The sequence below is a fragment of the Cololabis saira genome, chromosome 17 (assembly GCF_033807715.1).
Source record: "Cololabis saira isolate AMF1-May2022 chromosome 17, fColSai1.1, whole genome shotgun sequence".
Classification (NCBI taxonomy): Eukaryota; Metazoa; Chordata; class Actinopteri; order Beloniformes; family Belonidae; genus Cololabis; species Cololabis saira.
Window position 1 is genome coordinate 22,386,797 of NC_084603.1, and position 18,536 is coordinate 22,405,332.

Consider the following 18,536-nt stretch of genomic DNA (forward strand, 5'->3'; position numbering starts at 1 on the left):
TATACCTACAAAATGTGATATTTTGAATCCCTTTACATGATGCAGATTCCCTCTGTTCATGTCAAGATTATGAAAATACCAAAAAACAGTCACATTCAACAATAAAGCTTCAAACTATTTTTCTCTGCATCATGACCTATAATTGCAAATGCTATGTCAGCAACTTAGCTCCAATGTAGAATCATGGATTTTGTTAATAGCTTCTCACACTAGTATGCATTTTTATGGAAAGTTGGAAGGATTGCGTGCTTGGATTGTTTATTGAGCTTGAAGATTTAATTGTGCATCTGCAGCAGAAAGCTGCCATTATCTTTCAGCGCTTCAGTGTCTGCTCAGACAGCTGTGAGAATGATCTCTCTACAACACAGCTTTTCACTTTTTCACCTTAAAAAACTGATGACAGATCCCCAAACATGGGTGCATGGGGAGCCACTATTCTGTTATTGTGTATCTCTGAAAAACTATGAGAGGAAGGCCAGGAATTGTCAGAAAATAGCCGTATTTAGCCAACTTCTTCACCTTACAAGGAAAAAGGAAACAAAAATACATATATATATATATATATATACAAAACTTACTAAAACCTGGGCAACAATACAGAATTGCGGGACATCCAATGAGAAAACTATGGGGCTTTGTGTTTATTTTAACAAGATTTGGTTTTCATTTTTTCGGACCAACATTTTGTTTTCCAAAAGCACACAGATGAAAAAAAAATGACAATGTCAACATCGAAGAAATAAATAAAACGAAAACAAAGCAAAATACAAAACCCATAAGGCCACAGAAGGAGTTTTACAGGATAAAAATGTTCTGTCCAAGACAAACCCAAAAACAGTCCAATATCCGAAAACAAATGGTAGAAAAATACTTGTTTTTTCTTAAACTTTTAAATGAACCGTTGCCACTGTGTTCTTACATTCACCCGCTCCATTCCCCGGGTGCAGAAACGGCACCATACGAGACAAACCCTGTTCTGCGCCGTGTTTTATTGCGATTCAGATTGATGGAGAGTTTTTTAATACAATCTTCTTACTTTGACTATAATATAAATTAAAGCCTTCAAATAGAAACAATATTGTGAGAAACTGTTATCAATGGCCATGAAACCAATCTGTACACCCACTTTCTCTAACAAAAGACTTCACCAGCCTCTTTGTAAAATTGGATTTAAACTAGCTTAATGAAAAATTTAAACATTCTGGTCCGTCACAGCGCTATGTCTGAAGGCCTTATTCATTCTTCACTTTAATTACAACACAAAGAAATGCACATGTGCCTCTCAGTAAGGGTTGTACTTAGAGAACTCCCAGTTCGATGTCCCCTCAAATGCTTGTCGTTAAATGTTTCATTTCTACAACCACGCTGTCAGACGACTGAAATGTTTCCCTCTCTGCACCGATCTGAAGTTTCATTAATGTTTATTGTCACAATGGCAGAAAGATTTCTATAGAGAAATAAAATCCTTTTTGCAGCAGTGAATTGATTGAATGTTACAATTAATAATAATACTAGTACAATCACAATGTTGTGAAAAGTTTTAATACAATATGCTCAAATTAAAGGGCACATAAAAGAACCAGGTCACAACTCCCTGACTGTTAGATGATTTGAATATATAGAGAGATAAAAACTGATTATTGTACACTTTGAGCCAGCGAGAGCCAATAAGAAGATTTCTCTCAGCTGAGATCCATTTTCTAAGTTGGAAATATTTCAGTCTTTCCACAGCTTGCTTGTAGAAATGATACATGTTAATGACAAGCATTAGCGCACAGACAGAATTTCCTTGCTCAAATGATTTTTGGCACAATTGGAATGTATGACAGATAATTACACTACAAATCCTCTTCTGTGTCTTATTGAATGCCACTGCGCTTTCAGTCCCCAATGAGTCAGTTATTCACTTGATTCACTCATAACACTAACCGCACTTTTGTTCTTGTGCAATGATCTTAACGTCAGTGGTAATTGACCTTATCTGGCTTTTCCTGCAGTACCATCACCAGGCTAGAATGTGAATTGATTATGCTGATGTTATTATCAGATAACTTAAAAATAACCTAAAAGAAAGTAAAGTAATGCCATCGCATCCGCTTGTGAGGAATTGTAACAAATCTTGCAGAAGACAGTGAACAAGAAGTCCATTGTACCTTCTCTGAGATTTAGCTCAAGATCTGTCCCCCCATGCTGCAGACTCGTGGTTCGTTGGTGGCATCACCTACCTGAGGCGTAGGTGAGCAGAGTGAAGGATTAATCGTATCCAACCAAGTTTGCTTGTGCTGAAAGATGGGCAAAGCATCAAAAACAATAAAGACATGGGTGGAGACCAAGACAAGGCTGCACTGGACAACAGAGTATACCTCTTTTTTTTTTAAATACAACGTTTCCTGCCATCTTAATAAAATGGACGTTTCATACATTTGTAAAAAAGAAAAAAATATCACAAGAAATACTAAATAAAAGCCCATTTCAAACCATGTTTTTACACCTCTGTTGATAACGGTAAGTTTTAGCAAGGCTGTGCTATTTTTGGAATTTTGAGCTGATCATTTCAAATAACTGATAATACCGTATATATATATATATATATATATATATATATATATATATATATATATATATATATATATATATATATATATACAGAAACCAATATGACCCCTTCAACCTTTAGTTTCATTTTACCACGGAGCACAGTTTTGTCCATTTTTATATTTCCTTTTTCCACATCTTATCCTGCAAAGATAACAACAAGGGGACACTAGTACAACAAACAGTAGGAGACACCTGTGACTGAGCCACATATCTCGGAGACTGCCCTCAAATGGAAGAAAGACGCAATAACACAAGAAGACTCATTTTACTGACGTGGTGTTCTGTATACGGCATGACGGTATATGATATCCTCTAGCACTTCTATTTGTTTCAGTTATGAATGCTTGAGGTTGTGGTATGTAGTGCACTCATTTGCAATGCTCTAACGTGCTCACAGTAAACTGTTTTTGCCACAAGCAATCTTACTTTCACAGCAAAGCAGATACGTAGAAATGCAGTTTGAAGAACTAATCACAGAAGTGGCAACCTTTTTTTTCTGTTCCCCTGTATCATATAATCTTCACCTCTGGGTTTCGTTAAATGTGATCATACATCCTCCTAAAGAGCTCCTGCCACACTTTGTTTTTATGTGAAGTCATTTTCTGCGGGACTCATATTTTAAGAGACCTGGAGTTAAATCATGACACAAAAATACCGCCATGCTTTAAAAAGATTCATAAAATCCCTAAAGATTTTATGAATGGTGATTATTCATACTCTGTGGAGTCTGCAAAGTTAGTAGTCCTGCATCTGCACCAAACAAAAAAGGTCATGCTCCATCTATATGATAGCAGCTCACTTCTTCTAATTGGCCTTTAGCGACCTTCGGTCTGGCCTGCGATTTAATCAGCGCAAAGAGCCAAAGCATGCATTCAGATATGTGTCCGACATTTCTTTAGAAGAAAAAACTAATTTGCAGGCTTGCTTATAAGGTCGCATCTTTGCAGCACTTGGAGCGATATAACTCTTGTTCTGATGACACTCACTATAACTGCAAGAATAAATGGGAACAACTTCACACAAAGGCATCAGTATTAAATCACCTTGCAAACAAATGTTCAGAGTGAATATAAAGCAGGGGCAGATGTTTAATAGGTGTTAGGATCCAGGTTGTTATTTTTCCTGAGTGCACAAGTGATTATTCTGATTCTGATATATAACCTTGGAAACTAATGATTCCCCACTGGAGTTGGAACTGTAATTTTGCATACCAAGTTATTGCATTAGACGCCAGAAAAATTATAGTTTGGAAAGCACAACGATCAAAAACCTGTATACTTACACACTCATGAAAGAAAGTACAGCTAAGTGTACATTTATTATTATCTCTAATATTTAATAACATTAACTATCTGAGAAATGAAGATTTTGTCACAGTTACATACTCCTTTACAAATTCAAACTGAGTAAAATAAATTAAAAAATGAAACCAACACATCAATTTTTCCAAGGATTTATGTTGAAACACCCAATTACTCAAGAGGCTTTGAACCTGGCAAGTGCTGAATGTAAAGAAACACCTCAAACATGGTAGACACACTTAATATTATGGGTAAATATCAGTATATCAGGCATATGAGTAATGCACCAACACATTGGTTGTATATTATTTATATATATATATATATATATATATATATATATATATATATATATATATATATATATATATATATTATATTCTGTATGCATAGTAAAAGTGCAAAGAATCACAGAGGAAAGTGGTTCCCAGGTACAGAGCACTGTTGCCATTCAAGCATAGCCTACATAGGATATCCTGGTCTACAGCAGGCAATATGATAATCTACCTATGACTCATTGTAAAGGAGATTATCCTAAATCCCCTAAAGAGCAAGGAGGAAACTCCTAATAACACCTATCTGTCACCATTGTTCAATGCATGCTCAGACCTGGAGGGTTACACACTTAATTTCCTCCGAGCCCTTGTTCCAAAATAAAATTATCCATCTCATTACATAAGTGTTTTAGAGAGAGAAAAAAAATCACCTCAGGATGTGAACAGGGAGAGAGAGAGAGAGAGAGTGAGAGAGAGAGAGAGAGAGAGAGAAGAAATGTTGTCATCTATAATCCTGACACAGAAATAAAGAGCCGGTGTGTTTTGTGAGCGCACACCACGGGAACAGCACATGACGAGGATCCTCTGTGTCGCTGTTTTTGTTATTCAGTGAACTCTGACTCTTTGGCACTTACGTTAGATCAGATCTCCCCTGCAGCTGGCACGGGGATAGATGGGGATGGTTTAGTGCTCCAGGGCAGACTGGGGCTGCTTGCAGGCTGGTTATTACACGGGATCCATATTAGAGGGTGTTGCACAATAATGATATCAAACACGGGTTCCACCATATCATCTAACGGTCAATTCTTTGATTAAAAAAAGAAAAAAAAAGAAAAAGTATAAATTGAGTCTTTGATGGTTTTTGGCTTTGATGTTTTCTTCCTTTACTTCTTCGTTTGAAGGTAAACTAGATGCACCTTACCAAGATTACATGTTCTTCAGTTCTGTTACTTAAACGCAGACATAAAGGAGTCTATGAATGCTGGTAACCTGCTGATGCTTTGAAGTGTCCAGTGGTCTAAATTCAACCCATATATATCTGAAAGCAGGACCTTTTGAAACTTTAGGACATAACCATCTGTGCTTTGCTTCTATTTAGCTTCATTGACAGAGGCATCTGATTCGGGGACAGGATAAGCAGAACACTTTGAGAGGCACATCTGAGAGGCTCCAAGGGGACTGAATTGGCAGGAACGAGGCTCAGATTGAGGCTCAGATTGAGGCTCAGATTGAGGCTCAGATTGAGGCTCAGATTGCAACAGGTGTTGAGTGGACATAGGTTGCTTCATTCGGTAACTTTGTGAACCACCTATTTGCTGGGCTTGTATTATTTTACAGCTTCATCCTTTGAACTGACCAGAGATATTGACTAAAGTGGGAGAGAATGGGGAAACACGTTCAAATAGTCCACCTGGCCAATTAATAATAAACTCCTCTTACCCAGACTTGAAAGCTCAAAAATGAAAACGAATGAATTGTCTTAAAAAGAAGAGCAGATACAGAGTGTTGACCTTCTTGTCAACTGTAGTCTCTAATTTTGCTGTGCTTTCCTGAGGTGCTTACACAGCTGAAGTTGTTATTGCAGCTATCGGTAGTTTACGCTGAGTGACAAGTGATGGTATTATAGGTGCATTGGCATTTCCTGGTCAATGTTAAACTCCTTCCCTATTGGCAGCAACTGGATTAACTGCTCTTAAGAGCAATCCATCAACACAAACTCCTCAGAGGCCACTCATTTGCTTTTCAATCAATGTCTCGCCTAACCTTTTCAGTTTTGCCCCGCAGTTGAACCACCTGTTAAGAGTCTACTTAACTGTACTCAGCACATCATTGCTAATTAATTTAATTTCTTTGGGACTGCTGTGGAGTCAAAACAAATCAGGGAGAAGAGACTGAGAAAAACTTTTGAAAACCCTGCACGTCTCTAAGAAAGCATCCACAAGTGTTAATTGCACTTTTGGCATGCTGCAAATCTCCCTCTACTTATTGCCTTGATTGTATAAATCATTTTGTAAGTCACTTTGGATAAAAGCATCTGCTAAATACAACATAATGTAATACAGTGAAATTTGAGCCTTAGATCCAAGTCCACTTAAAAACGTACAACTAGTCAGTAGCATGTATAATTTTCAAAGACAAAAATGCATGAAATTAGTGAACAGAAGGGTTGACAGTGGCAGAATTATATAGAGTTCGCAATTATTGCCTTTGGCTCTTGAAGAATGAAGTTACTGAACATTATTCATCAATGTAGTGATAAAATGTTAATTATCTGTGAGTTACTATAGTTTCCTGCTGTCATTTACACAGAATATATTAACACAGTGTTTAAATTTCCCATCATCAGCAACGCAACAGAGAGATGATAATGAATATTGTGATGACTTAAAAATGTAGGGCTATTTGCATTCAAGCACATTAGTCACTGTTGCATAAACCAGTGTGTTGTCATTATAGAGGCTTTATACTCTGATGCATTTGACTCAGATAAAGAACGTCATGTAGCAATTTACATTTCCAGCATTTATTTACAAATGATCTGTCATGATTCAAAAGAATAATAAGACAAAAAATAACAACAAAAATAAAAAAAACACTGAATTTGTATAGGAAACTAATGTTTTTCTTACATGAAAACATTTGCAACCTCAGTAATTTTCACCACTGATGTCTGTTTGCTTTGAATATGTTTTGTGTTTAGGATTGTGTTTTACTTGTTTATTTTAACTTAAAACCAGTAACAACTATTTTTAGAGGGCTTTTGTCGTTTTTCTTTCCAAAAAAAGGGATTGCATTCAATGTTTGTTCTAATCCCACAATGACAGTTTATAAAAAAAAAGAAAAACAGAAAGAAAAAAGACAACGGCCACAAGATGGCGCTTCATACAAACAGCTGAGAGCACATCAGTTTGTGAGAAGACAAATAGAGAGATGGAAAAGGATAGGAACTAAAGGAAAGTGAAGATTTCATATTGCACAATTATAATCTTCATACATAAAAGATCCTCATGCATCATTGCTGATTAAACTTGTGATTAAGTTGCACTGCTTTCGTTTCCCTTGTGTTGGCATTTTTAATCTCCCTTTTAGTGGAATATTAACAATTATTCAGCTAATTTTTTACATTAAACAAATGAACATTCTTTTACTCAAAAAAATGTTCATAAAGATAATGTTTGCATTATAGACTTGCTGCTGTTCCCTCCTCCCTAATTAGCAAACATTTATTTTAAACTGATTATTTTCATCTTTCTCTCTGGCATGTTGAAAACAACACATTACCCCTATTTTATTTTTGCAGAGCAGCACTTAAGCAGAGAGCAGAGGTCCATCATCATCTCCTCATTTCCTGCAGCTATTTAAGACTGTGTGCCTCTCAAAAATAGGCGCCCGATGCCCGCAGTCGGAGCTATCTGGGGACCTGCTTTCCAACCTATTCGAGGATATTAGGATGTCTCTGAATGTTTTATTTTGACATCGCTGTATGTTGGTGGGCTGTTGTGTGTGCAGAGCGTGCGCCTTTAATGCCATTGCAGAAGTAATCTCAGATGCTTTTGGGCTTCCATAACTATATATTGTACATCTTGAGTGCTTTATAATTTCTATGCTGCACATTGTTATTTTGGAAATGTACTCTAAACCCAAAGTAAAATTTGACTGACAGACACACACGCACACACACGCACACACACACACACGCACACACACACACACACACACACACACACACACACACACACACACACACACACACACACACACACACACACACACACACACACACACACACACACTCCTCAGGGAGCCCAGTCCTGTGACATCCCACCCAAAGGTTATGTTCTCTCCGAAATGCTGGGTCTGTAGTAAAATACATGCTCCACACTGTCTGGCTCTACTAATGAAGGGGTGTATGACTGGTAGTCCTGTGTTAGTACCATGTATCATGCACTACTTTATCTCTGGATACATGGTCACATCATATCTCATCCTGTATCTGCCAGCTGTGCAAGTCTGCAGTGAGAATTGAGAAGTGAGAAGTGAGAAGTGAGAAGTCTGCAGTAAGAATTTAAAGCAATTTGGAGGCATTTTCTTCCCTCTTTGTTGTTAATTTTACAAATAACACATAATTGAGTTTTTCTCCAAAGGGCTCTCTCGTGTTATTGTGAGTCAAGCGCAGCTGTACTTGGCCAAACTTGTCAGACTGCGAGCTTTCAGCACCCACAGTGTTAATGTATAATGTCAACTCAGTAGGGAGCCTTGTTAAAATGCAATTAAGCCAAAATGATTTAAACATCGTGTGGTTTGGCCATTGGCGAGCCTCGAGGTACGAGCTGTGTTGTTGTCGTCTTAAAATGAGAATTTCACTGTCTGCTCACACAGAAAACCGCTATTTGTGTGAGTGTAGCTCTAACCACACTTTCCCACACCCGCCAAACCATACCAAACCACAGACTTGAGAAATGTGCCCCACACACACACACACACACTCACAGAGACACACAACATTCACATGAAGAGTAATTGAGGGGTTTGACTAGTTTTTGGTGCATTAAAACAGTAGCTGTTTTAAATGACAGGGCCTGAGACATACTTGCATTGATGTCTGCAAGACTGGTAAAGATGGCTGATTACTCAAAAAGGACGTGGCATTCAGCAGCTCTTATTATATTCCTCTTTATTGGTGAAGTTTGACTGAATCACACCATTTAAGCTGTTCCTGATGGTAATGCATTCTTAATCCACAGATTTCTTCTTCAGTGTACTTGTTTCTTGAGTGATTTCTGGTGCAAGCCTTTCTGCAAACAGTGTTATACTTGTTCTTATTTCTGGTGATCAAAACATTACTGCTGACAGTTGAGAGTCTTCATCGGGATATTCAGAGGTATTAACTCGTTCGCGGTGTTTCCAAAGCAACAGCTCATCCTGTATTCCATGTAATAATTTGCTGTTATGTGTGTCTGCATGTGTGTGTCTCCCAGTAAGTCTACCAGAGTTACGTAAGCACCTTCAATTTTGGTTCCAGTGGCCGTTGTCTTAGACAAAGATTAGTGCGAGGCAATAGTAGACACATTTTAGCTGTTGGCAGATTGTTAGCTTACACTCTGTGTGCAAATGTGCTCATCACAGCCAGACTGCTTGGATGTGGTTTGGAACATCTGTGTGGTCCGCACTCAAGCAGAAGACAGACAGGGGAGAGACAGAAAGGGTGAGGGAAAAGTGGAGGGGAGGGGAGGGGTGGTGTGATGAGACCCCTAGCACTGCTCAGAAAGACGCCCTCAGTTTTTCCATCACTGCTGTCGCCACCGCCACAGTGGTGATGTTGCCTCGGAGCAGAGCCAGCGGACACTGTGAGGCAGATGCAAAGCGTGTGTGTGTGTGTGTGAGAGCGAGAGAAGTAAAAATGGAGAAGGGAAAGCACAACTGGGACAAAGCAACTGTGTGGGGAGCTGTCAGTCTAGCAGATGACTTATGAAGCTGAAGGTTGTGTCTGGCAATCATGTAGCTGTTGGTGGGGGAGGGAAGAGGGGTGCTGAAAAGAGTCTTGGTCCAAACCTGCGGTCGACTCCCCCACCAGCAGCAGCAGCAGCACCACAACCCAGCTCCCTGCCTGTATGCCTGTGGTGTTTATTTATGAGCCCGTTTAACCACGGCGCGGTCCCTGTGGTGGACTGACACAAGATGACAGCAGCCTAAATGTCTTGCCCTTTAAATCCAGCCTAATGGTCGCTTAGTGCTGTGGAGACAGGCACTGGGATAGGCGCCTGGGGTCTTTTCATAGGGGCCCTCTGAGTAACACATCAGCTAACACATCTATGGGCTACCATCCAGAGCCTTATTACTACCTGCTTCTGTGGCTGTGGCGCCACTGATTTAGCCATGGCTGTTTTTCAAGGGACAATGTGTGTATGGGAATAGACACCGTCCCCCAATTATAGCTGATCTAAGAGTGATTGTGGACAAAAATGTATTGTTAAAATCAACATTTGTGGGTTCTGGGTGGCTGGGTACATGTATCGTTACAAAAAACAAGTTGTTCTCACTCTGAGTTTCTAATTTAGTCCGAAATCCTTTGTGTCACTTGATCGTGTACGTGATACCAGTCGAGGTCATTTTTAAATGGGCATGTTTGCCCAATGAAACTCAAATAAGAGTATCTCCGTGCATGAGTAAGCAATAGAGACTACAGTGGCTAACTGCTGGTGCAGTCATGCCAACAGAAACTGTTACCATGGCAACACAGATAATGGAGGAGGAGCTTTTTGGTTCTACGTCACCAGGCGCGTTTCCACTGGTTTCCACCTGGAGTTCCGGGTAGATTGTTTGGGCTGGGCCGTTTGTGAGTTTACCAGGAACGGCCCTGCCCTGTGGCCTTCTGGATTTTTAAATTACATTCAGGACTTAAGTCACATGAACACATTGTTAAACACACTTGTTTATTATTCCACCACCACCACTACCAAAACTTTACGTGTTCCTTCTTTTCCTCTGTGATCCTTCTTTTCTATGTTACTGCATTCTTCTTTTTGTACGTATTTCTCTCTACGCCTCCTTACCGCCGCGCCTTACTGCCACCTCATGGTCGGCTCGGCTATTTTTTCAGTTAAAGGTTCTTGTGTGCCACTACAGTGTGGCTGAGAAGACGGTCAGCTTGGTTCCTGTCTGGTGGGATTACCATGAACTCCTGCTAGTGGAAATGTGTCTATTGTGTTGCAAACCCAACACTTCTACTTGTAACATTATTCTACCACTTGGGGGCAAAAAAAGTGTGGTGAAGCTTGGAACGAAGTTTAACATTGTTAGTGTTTGCACAATAGTTTTGTCATGCAGTGAAATAATATAGTAAAAATGGTAGACAAAGAACCGCATAGTGGTTCAGTGATATTAAATGTAAAAAAAAAAAGAAATGAAGATAGCCCTGAGTAGATATTACCTCAGCTTTTTATCCATACTTTTCTGTCTTTACTGTTTGTCACACTTATTTGTATTTGATTTGAATTATTTGTTTTTGGTCTCCTTTCCTGTTAACACTAATCAATATCTGTGCTCAAAGGCAATGAGTAGTGGACTGTTTTGGAACAATGCATGCAAGCCTGCGAGCTAATGGCTACGAACCCAAGTCATGACTTTTCTTAAAGCTAACCAGGTACAGGTATTGGTACCTTAATCTGACCAAACAGTGACTGAAAAAGACATTTTCAGAAGCGTATCTGTTCCAATTCAACCTACAATACAACCTACTTTGCAGCCCTATGTAACATACTGTAACATATCATGTTTCTGTCCTTCCTGTGCGTATTGCTGGTGTTTATGCAGAGCAAATCATTAAAAATAATATGCAACAGGGAATGCCATGATCGTATTCTGTCTGAAAGATTATTATTCCAGAACCACCACCCCCCAAAAAGACTGTCTTTGACAGTCAAACATTCACTCCCTACAAGCTGCTGATGGATATCCAAACTTTAGATGTTGAAAATTGTGTTAAAAGTAGAACCGGTTAAGTCTGATTAAGTTTATAAGAAGTTGGGAGTGATAGTGTGAGAAAACACAAGCAATTTGATAGAATGTTTTTGATCCTGAACCTACAGTTGATATTTTAACTGCACTCTTTTGTTGCTGTTGTCATTCATTTCATTGCTGTCCAGACTTGAATACAAAGAGTTAATCCCTTGAGTTTTTGCCTGAAGTAACTATGTGGTAAGTTAATAGCAGATCTGAGTGTTATTGGGCAAATTATATGCAATATGAGAGCAAACATACACTTCACATAAAATCGACCTGCGTAAACACATCGTTCACGACTGCATACCATTCTGTGTGGGCTTACCAGCCAATTGCAATTAGATGCTTTCTGGGAGGAAGAAAAGATTATCATCCAAAATCTCTTGCCTTGCTCAATTCGTGTGAAAAAAAAAATGCTTATTGTGAGTCAGATTCTACCTGTCAATAATCCGCAGAAGATCTTAGTCAAAGTCATGCAGATCACACCTTTGGGATCTGTGAAAGGAAACGGGAGGAAGGGAAAAAAGTTGGCCACAAATCCCACGGGAATCCATTTCTGAAGAAGTTTCTTCCCCTGAATCACCTGTTGCCCTCGAACATTGTTTGTACACCAGCCTCAGGTTCTTGCTCAGCACACACACACACACACACACACACACACACACACACACACACACACACACACACACACACACACACACACACACACACACACACACACACACACACACACACACACACACACACACACGCTCAAAAGGCTTTGAGCTTCAATCTGCATGCTTTGGTCCTGTGCAAACACAGATCAGACCATACTCATTGGGCCATGTCTCTGGCACTCATCAGGCTGTTTGTACTGCAATTTCCTCCCCAGTCTTATCCATGTTTTGTCCACTGTCATTCCATCGGGATTATGGGATGCTTTCATCATGCAGGAACATCAACTGAGGCTGTGAGGGAAATGCAAAGGAGGCATGCTGTTTTTCTCCTCTCATCAAACATAGTGTTATCATCACATGAACGCTGCAGTCTGGAGTTATGCTTGGAGTTAATTATTATTTTGTAGTTGCTTTCCTGTCCATCTACACAAATACAGTCTTTAAAGCAAACACATATTCATTCCACTAATTAAAATCACTGGAAAACAAATAGTGGACATGAGTCAGAGTCCCACATGAATTAATAAAAGTACAATATATAATGTGACATCTACAGAATAATGGGTAATAATGCAATGCAGTTTTGTCTGCAGGTAAAGTTTAAGATCAGAAGATGTAAATTGACTATTTTTGTTTCTAATGTATGTGTGTATTTGCACAAGTACTGTATATTAGTCACCTGTTAAATTTCTCTGTGAAATTTCAGTGTGGAATTGTTCAGTAGCTCAAATGAACTGAGCTGACAAACCTTGCTGGTAGTTTTTGAATTTTTATGTCTCAGTTTGTCCTGATGTCCCGAGGTCCCGATTGCATAAGACTACAATAGTTGCAAAGGTGACAGTCAATGTTTCAAGTTTCAGTTGGGATGAGGGTTTAGTTACAGTGTGTGACAGAATGTTATAAACGTATTGTTATAACACTTACATTTATTGTGTAACACTTACATGTCCAACTCCCGCTCCCAATTTGACTACCGGCAATGCAAACCAAATTCTCACTCTGTTTGTACAGGGACTTTAATAGCCCATAGCCACGTACCCAGTACCCCATACTCGTTGAGTTTGCCAGTCCAGAGTTGGGCTGCCCTTTGTCACGACTTTGTTCATCACGTTTATGGACAGAATTTCTAGGTGCAGTAAGGGGCACAAGAGGTCTGGGTTGGTGGCCAAAGGATTAATTCTTTGCTTTTTGCAGATGATGTGATCCTATTGGAATCATCGAACCATACAAGCTTTACCAGTCTGTTGTGACGAAGGCAAGGTTACTGTCTACTGATTTATGTTCCTGTCCTCACCTATGGTCAAAAACAATAAGATCGCAGATACCATTGGCTGAGATGGAGTTTCCTGCACAGGGTGGCTCAACTCTCCTTTAGAGATAGTGTGAGAAGTTCAGTCACGTGTTAGGGACTTGGAGTAGAGTCGCTGCTCCTCCACGTGCAGAGGAGCCCACTTAGGTAGTTAAGGCATCTGGTGAGGATGCCACCAGACGACTCCCTCATGAGACATGTTTGACCAGGAGGAGGCAGACTGCAGACACACTGGAGAGATTATATCTTTTGTCTGTCCTGGGAACGCATCGGTTTTCCTCCAGAAGAGCTGGAGCAGACCTGTGTCCAGGGAGAGGAGGTCTGGGCCTTTCTGCTTACAATGTTGCCCCAATGACCAAATTCTGATAAGTAGACGTTGATGAATGGCTAGTTGGAACACTTACATGCACAAATCTGCCCGCGTCTGTTTACTAATTCTTTTAACTAACCAGAAGAATGCCAACGCGAAAGGGCATGTAGCACCCCCTAGTGTTGCTGCTGAGTCGATTGCACCTCACTAAATAATTTGTTTCTCTTCCCGCACATGTATACTCAAATTTCTCTGAAAACTCTAGTAAAATCCTCAGCTTGATTATTGCCCACAGCTCGATTTAGATGTGCATGTAAATGTACTGATTTAGTGTTTACTGCAGCTGTTTACACAGTGACATTAGCTAAGGGCTAACAGTGCAGTAATAATTAAAACATGCTGACAAATGTCTTTTGCGGTTCATCTGTTTGTGAAAATGAATATCCTGATAACATATGTTAAATGCATATAACACACTTTATTTCTTTCCACAAATCAGAATATTAGACACTGTACTTAAGTAAAATTTTAATAGAATAAATAGAATAAGACCATCAAATATAATGCATATCATGTATTTAAGTATTTTTTTTATTCACTATACTGACTGAACAATAAGTAAAATCCAATTAAATAAATTATCCTGTCTGGCATAAATGTCTGTAGCAGTTTGAAACCTGCACAAGAGTCACTGAGAGTGAATTTTTCTGATCAGCTTTGAGACTTGAGTAGCTCTGATAATAAACTGGAAACATTTGGTGCCTTTGGTCTTTTAATACCATCTACTGGATTACATTTTTGTTTTTCTTAACTGCTTACATACTTCATTGATGCATTACTTGAGCCTCTATAAAACCGTTTGCCAACTACTTTTCATCAACAAGATTTTCCACATTTTCACGGTGTCTGTTTATATCTTTACTGTTTTTAAACACGCTGTGTGAACCAGTTAAGTAATACCTGTGTGCCTCTGTGTGATGTTCTTCCCAAACTAGAGCAATGGTCATGTACTCATTTGAAAGCTCTTAGAATAAATTATCAGAGTAGATTAAAGCTCTGTCTAGACACAATCTGTGGTTAATTTTGTGTTTTCTCTTTATATTAGTTAAGACTCTGGGGAGATTATCCAAATTCATCGCCTTGAGGTTTCAGCCACTTGTGCTTTTAATCTGTTGGGGGACACTTCAGTTGATTTAGTCTTTGATGAGCTGCCCTCAGTCTCCATTACTGATGAGCTGTTAGTCGTCACCACTGCCCAGCCTTGCTGATGTGGTTTAGGCCTGCCGCCTCCCTTCTATCCAAGAGCCAAGACAATCCCAAGACAAACAGACATAGTCATTACAATTAAGCTGTGCTATTAAAGGGACAGGCTACTGGCAGATTAAGAGAGGAAAAATGAAGTGACTCTTTGTGTTATTGCAAGTCACCTCATTAACGCTTGGAAGTTTTGTTTGTTGCTCATGAACATTAATTTACTTATTAGCTTGCATGTGAAGATTTATGCGCAAAGTCACGCCTCTGGAAAAACAGCTCTTTGACTGTATGACTCTGTGACTGTTTTTACAAGTTAAAACGGTCTCACTTTTGCTGCTTAGAATCTCCAGAGTAAATGACAGACGAGAGGAGACATTTAGGGCTCAGACTCAGTCCTTAAGGGGACTTGAGACTTGAAGGATTAAGATTATGGGGGAGGTTCTTTTAAATGACTGATGGTATGAAGTGCGAGAGGGAGCAAGGCAGGGCAGGGCAGGAGTCTGTGTGGCGGACCAGCAGCAGCTTTACTCTTCAATCAGCGCAATGAAAATTGCCACTCACGTCAAAGTAGATGTGTTTACTGAGAGGAGGACAAGGGAGAAAAAGAAACAGAGGCCTCTTAAGAGGGAGAGTTATGCAACCTGTATGGTCCAGGCTCCCATCAAGCAAAGCTGCCACATTCAAGTGATCAGGGCTGAAGTTTCTACCGGTGTACAAGTGTGCGGGCAAAAATAGCAAAAGGTTTTAAGAAAGATGGTTTAACATTATCCTGAACTGGTGTTTACTGACAAAACCATATTGCACAACTTTAAATGTGGCTTAAATGACGTATTTTGGGGAATAAAAGCATCAGCTACAAACAATACTGCAAAAAAATGTAAAACTGCAAAAAACATCTACAGAAGCAAATTCCACAATATATCTTAAAAATGAAAGAAAAGCAATATGCCATGAACACTGCAGAAATTATCTATGTAGGTTAATTTCAATGTAAAATAAATTAAACAATTTTCACCTGAGTCATCATATTATTAAAGCTTGAACACTTTAAATATTTGACACAATTTAGGTTTCTCAGCAAAATGTATACTGTATATGTGTAAAATTTCAAGACAAATATTTTACTCAATAATATCACAGAAAACAAAAGAAATCTCAGCTCATGCATTTTCTCTATGTCATGAGTAAGTTTAATAATTTACAGCATAAATTATTATTATAATATCATTTTTGCCCCAAAATACTTTGGAATCAATGTAGATATTCCAGCCTGTTTTTGACAATTTTCCTCAACGAAATATCTACGTTATTTTACTCTGTTAATGTTACTACTACTACTACTACAACTACTACTACTATTACTATCATTTAGCAGACACTTTTTTCCAAAGTGGTTGAGAGAACAAAACAAGCAAGAAATCAAATAGGAGTTATGTCAAACTTTAATACTAGGCCCACCCGAAGTTAACAGATTTGGGTAGGACTGAACAATTTTGGGAAATACCTAATTGCAATTTACCTAACAAATATTGCAACTGAAATTTTTTTCTGTGATTGGCATTTGTAGGCAGCAATTCTTCAAATAATCCATTTTCAGTGAAATATAATTTGTGACATGGGTATGGTTTTGTCGTCCCACTAGACCACAAAACAGTTATTTTGATGGAAAAAACTCTCAAGTAGAGCTGGTTGTCTCCCTCTGCCTCCATGAAACGTTTTGATATTTGTGTATATGACAAATGACTCAGATATCAATATATTTTTCATTGACTTTGCAGAAACATTATCAATAACTGTCATGTTTTGTTACACAGTATACAGCACCCATGGTGCTTCCTTAAATGGTGGTGATCTAGTATGTTAGAAGAAGAGTACTAGTCATTTGTAGGTGTGAACTTTGAGATTGATTTGAATTTGATTGCATGTTCAGCCCTAGATTTGGGAGCTGACATTCAGTCTTTATTTAAACCTGAAAAGGTGCTGAAAGCTCATCATCCAAAGGTTCATACCAGTACCCCTCCTCCACCATACTGGGGCCAGATCTGAAGCGGTGCCATGGGTCCATTCATCCTCTCCATCAGTTGTCTTTTTCATTTCATCATAGTTTTAAAAAGTCTGTTTTTAGATATTAGTCTGTTCTGGTCGTGATGCTTTAAGGGAAATCCTTTCAGTCATGGTTGTGTTTCAAACCTCTTTACTTTGGTCATGTCAGTAAAGACCTTGTTGTTGTAGACACTATGGTAAGATCTGGAGTACAGTCGGCCTGACGAATAATGGTGTCATGCTAACTCAACTTCTTTCCAATTCATTTATTACTATAAATGACTAAATACTTACATGTCTATTTACTCCTCTCTGACCATGTTTTGAAAATATTTCATAATTTTTGCCCTTATCAGTTTTAGACAAACATTTGGCTGTTTATGTGAATTAATTAAATGTTCTTGCTAATATGGAAACCTGAATTATTTAGTGTCACATCACTTAACACCCCCCACCCCTGCGCCCTTTGCAGAACACACACATATACATACATACACAAACAGCTGTCTCTATAAAATGATTCAACCCAATCTGATGAAAAAAATGAAAAAAAAAAAAAAACTTTCCGTAGAAATTATAATATAAGGTACACTCTTGGTAAATTCTGTTCCCAAAATGTATAAAAATCCAGCAGAGTGTTTAAAGTTAGATCGTCAACATGTAAAATGCCACTATGACTTCAGCTCTTAATCATGTACAGGGATTTAGGTCTAAGTAATTCCCTTTAGGAGTGGTGCTGTGCGGTTTGGTAGCAAAGTGGTCTCAATCATGATTTATTATGCAGTAGGTCCTTGTGGTACAGAGTATTTTCAGTCAGGACTGTTTGTCAAAGGAGAATGTCATTGTGAGGGTATTTCAGCAGCGACAAGGATTGCCTTTTAAGTTTTATGATCTCTGTGGCCTTGGTGATTTAGTGTATGCAAATTGTATTTAAAAAAACAGGTTTCTCTCAGTTTTAAAATTTCTTTTAAACTCTGCCATCGTCTTAAAGAATGTTATGGTCTCCAGAATCCAGAGAATGTATGCTGTTTTCCCTGTTCGCTCCTGCTTTGACTGCATCTCTGCAAACTCCTTAAACAAAAAAATGAAATCTTCGGATGACATGAGAGGAGTGAAAAAAAAAACAATGAGACAAAGGAAATTATCAGTCAATGTGGTTACATGTATTAGAAAAAATAAAATCATTGCACTAGTCTGACTGGGCTTGGAGGTGGAAATCCTGGAAGAAGCAAAGTGATACAGAAGAGGGAAGAAAAACTAAAGCCTATAGATGTACAAAATGTA